Below are 4254 nucleotides of genomic sequence, written 5' to 3'. Positions count from 1 at the left end.
GTGGACAGCATGGAGAGGGTCCAGAGGAGGGCCACTCGCATGATCAGGGGACTGCAGGGCAGGCCCTATGAGGAGATGCTACGGGACCTGAACCTGTTCAGCCTCCACAAGAGAAGGCTGAGGAGGGATCTAGTGGCTTGTTACAAACTAGTCAGAGGGGACCAGCAGGCATTGGGGGAGTCCCTGTTCCCCCGAGCACGACCAGGAGTGACTAGAAATAATGGTCACAAGCTGGCAGAGGGTAAATTCAGAAATGACATTAGGAGGCGCTACTTCACAGTCGGGGCGGCTAGGATCTGGAACCAACTTCCAAGCAAAGTGGTGCTGGCTCCCACTTTGAGGGTCTTTAAGACAAGGCTAGACAATCACCTTGCTGGGGTTGTTTGACCCCTGTACTCTTTTCTGCTATGGCAGGGGGTCAGACTTGATGATCTGCTCAGGTCCCTTCCAACCCTACTAACTATGAAACTATATTACAAACGCCAGCAAAATGAAAAGTTCAGATAACAGTGCAGCTATACAGAACTTCAGGATCAATACAAAAGAAACCTTCAAACAATACTGTAATTCACCACGCTATAAACAGGTGCAACTTTAAATCATAAAATATGACAAGCTACCCTAACACTACCTGAGCTCTCTTCTAGTCAGGTGGGTTCCTTGTTAGTGCCCCTCTGACACCTACAAGCAGCCTCTCAAATTGTTTGCTCTCTTAAAGAAGGTGGCACATCCCAGTGCCTTGTGGCAGGCACTAATTAGGATATGATCCTTTTGTATTAGAAAGGGATCGTCTCTGCCTAAGAGCTCACCACCAATTTAGAACAGACACAAATGAGTGTAACAAGCAAGGGTCATGGGAGAACTTATATGTGGCTGAAAAGATTACCCAATGGTTTTCAGGAGTTAGGTACTCCTTGTTAGTATAGTGGTCAGTATCCCTGCCTGTCACGCGGGAGACTGGGGTTCAATTCCCCAACAGGGAGAAATGTACATTTGACCCCAGTGCTCTTCCTGCCATGGCAGGGGGTCGGACTAGATGATCTGCTCAGGTCTCTTCCAACCCTAGAAACTATGAAACTTATTTAAATAACTTTACTGACTGCCTTGAAGTTATTCATGAGTAGGCATCAAATCTTGAGTGTTACTAAACTCCTATTACTTGGTATTCAGTTGGGAAGAGAAAGGAAGTTCTAGCCTTGATGTCAAGCATGATGACTTTGGATGGCCAAAAGGGTGGTGACAACAGCAGCTAGCAACAAATGTAAAAGTCATTAAGAAAGTATTCCTATTTACCTTCTATTTTTGAAGATGGTGGTCTTACTGGATCCTCCCTCTTAGAACTTCTTTTTAGGAGTCTTTTGGATAGCAATTTATGAGGTTACTTGTATTAATTTAGGGAGCTTTATTAGTTGCCTTGTGCAAAAGGAGTTCCCCATTCTAGCGATTTATGGAGTTAGAGGTTGATGTATGAATATTTTCAAGACACTCTTAAGACATGGCTTTCAAAGAAGAAAGTGATATTGGCAGTGCTGACCTTTGCTCTAAATGTTGGGCTAATATACTAATCACCCAGGAAATGGAAAACCTGGATTCTGTGTCCTCTTTAGCTTGAGGGCATTCACATCCATATATCCTTGTAGCAGGACAGTGCCCTAACCACCAAATTAGAGGTGTGCCTGAATGTGATGCTTTTTCCACTTTTTGTGTTTGAAACTTGACATCCTTATTACACAGATTTAGGGGCCAAATAGATAATGGCAATTAAAGTTAAATGTAAGTACCATGGTATGGCACCTTTCCCAATGATTGTTTTAAAGTTCAGGAATAGTGAAACCAGAATTTATATCCTCAGCCTTTTAAAATAAAGTCAAACTATCTTATCCCTCTGATTTACTGGGGTTGAAGAAACACATTAACTGCAAAACTGAGCAACTAATATACATTAATCTCTTGGATGTTTACAGAATTATAGAAAAAGATGAGAGTTGCAGCAGTAAATCATGTTTACTAAGATTAGGTGTCCCTGACCTGATGAACCCTCATATTGTCGTGGATAGCACAGAAATTAAGATTTGTTTTTTATAGAAAAAAATGATAAATGATCTGAGAGTAGGTGTTGACACCTTTTTATTAAGTATGACTATTTTTTCTGTAATGTTATGAAAAGATCATTTAGATTTTATATGTCTCTCACCCCATCCTAGTTAAAAAACTAGGCGACTGTGGCATAGATGACTACACAGTCAGATGGATTGCAGATTGGCTGAGGGGTTGCACTCAGAGGGTGGTGGTGGATGGGTCATACTCGACCTGGGGGGAGGTGGGTAGCGGAGTCCCCCAGGGCTCAGTCCTGGGGCCTGCGCTGTTCAATTTCTTCATCAGCGATCTAGATGATGGGGTGGAAAGTAACCTGTTTAAATTCGCTGATGACACCAAAATTTGGGGGGAGGTGAGCACGCTAGCAGGGAGTGAGAGATTGCAGAGGGATCTGGATAGGTTACAGGGGTGGGCTAACAGGAACAGGATGCGTTTCAATACGGACAAGTGCAGGGTGCTGCACTTGGGCAGTAGGAACCAGCAGCACACTTACACAATGGGGAACTCCCTACTTGAGAGCACGGAGGCAGAAAGAGATCTTGGAGTCATTATTGACTCCAAGATGAACATGGGCCGACAATGCGAGGTCATGGTTGGCAGGGCTAACCGGACCTTGTCGTGCATCCACAGGTGCATCTCGAGTAGAGCCAAGGAGGTGATCCTCCCCCTCTACGCGACGCTGGTCAGGCCACAGCTGGAGTATTGTGTCCAGTTCTGTGCGCCCCATTTCAAGAGGGATGTGGACAACATGGAGAGGGTCCAGAGGAGGGCCACCCGCATGATCCGGGGACAACAGGGCAGACCCTACAGTGAGAGACTGCGGGACCTGAACCTATTCAGCCTCCACAAGAGAAGGCTGAGGGGGGACCTGGTGACCGTCTATAGACTCACTAGGGGGGACCAGAAGGGTTTGGGGGAGACGCTGTTTCCCCTAGCGCCCGCTGGCATAACAAGGAGTAATGGGCACAAGTTGATGGAGAGGAGGTATAGATTGGACATCCGCAAAAACTACTTCACGGTTAGGGCGGCTAGGAGCTGGAACCAACTTCCAAGGGAAGTGGTGCTGGCCCCTACCCTGGGGGTCTTTAAGAAGAGGCTGGATGCCTACCTGGCTGGACTCATTTGAGTCCCGTTTTTGTTTTGGGGTTTTGTTGTTCTCCTGCCCTGGCGGGGGGTCGGGCTAGAAGATCTACTAGGTCCCTTCCGACCCTAAATCTATGAATCTATGAATCTATGAATCTATAATACAATCAGGAATGAAAAGAGACATTTTCTGTGTTATTTGAAGGTATAAATTCTAAATATATTCATAAAATAAGATGCCTCCTTATACATGTTGGATGCATTGCATTTGTTAGATATTGGTTCTTTCTCTTGCACTTTTGTAATAGAGTAAACATTAAATTCTTGGCATTAATGTTTCATATAAGTGATTGTTGTAGCTCGCAGAGTGTTGTTTGTATTTGCAACTAAGAACAGGTACAAAGGAGGTAATCTAGGTTATTGCAAATGGGCAAAGAGGATAGTTCATCTTATACCTTTCTTATTCATATGATTCACACTATGAGGAAAAACAAAATTAGAGAATCCCTCCAATGGAATTATACCTTGCTGGCATGGTCTTTGTGAAAATGTTAGCATTTTGCAATATCTGCAGCTGTATACACTAGTTAATAAAGTTTGATAGGCCTAGCTTCTATTTCTTCATCTACAGTCACTACCATGTATTATAATGTAACATATTTTTCAAGCATGGTTATTTTTTGCCGCTGACAGCTCTTCACCGGGTCTCTTTTAATTAGGCACAGAAACATAGTACATCTGACACAGCTTTTTGTGAACTGCTGGGTTGTGTATTTTGGAAAAGTAGCAATTATTTTGCTGCCCACAAGCAATTCAGAATATTAGTTATTTCTTGGCGGCCAGTATCATTCTAATTATTATATCGTTATCATTAAAAGATGCTTATGTTCAGAATTGTGAGTATATTGGGTAAGAAATGGTACAAGATTATATTGCACACACTAAAACATAATTAAATAATGAAGATGTAGAACCATATTTTATCTCTTGTAGATAGTTAAACTTGTTTGATAACACATATGCTTCCAGCCAGTGAAAGGTGAGAATTATTAAAACTAAATTCAGAGTATCAGA

At 43.1% G+C, this 4254-nt stretch overlaps 1 non-coding gene across 1 annotated transcript; it reads left to right on the top strand.

Annotated features, from left to right (window-relative positions):
- The first annotated feature begins 911 nt into the window (after window positions 1–911).
- On the top strand, window positions 912–983 carry TRNAD-GUC. Its single transcript has one exon. It is a non-coding gene; the product is annotated as a tRNA-Asp (tRNA).
- The last annotated feature ends 3271 nt before the right edge of the window (window positions 984–4254 follow it).

The sequence above is a fragment of the Gavialis gangeticus genome, unplaced genomic scaffold, assembly GCF_001723915.1.
Source record: "Gavialis gangeticus isolate Ggan-Ray unplaced genomic scaffold, GavGan_comp1, whole genome shotgun sequence".
NCBI classification, from domain to species: domain Eukaryota; kingdom Metazoa; phylum Chordata; order Crocodylia; family Gavialidae; genus Gavialis; species Gavialis gangeticus.
Note: the sequence above shows the minus strand (reverse complement) of the source record. Positions and strands in the feature narration are given on the sequence as shown.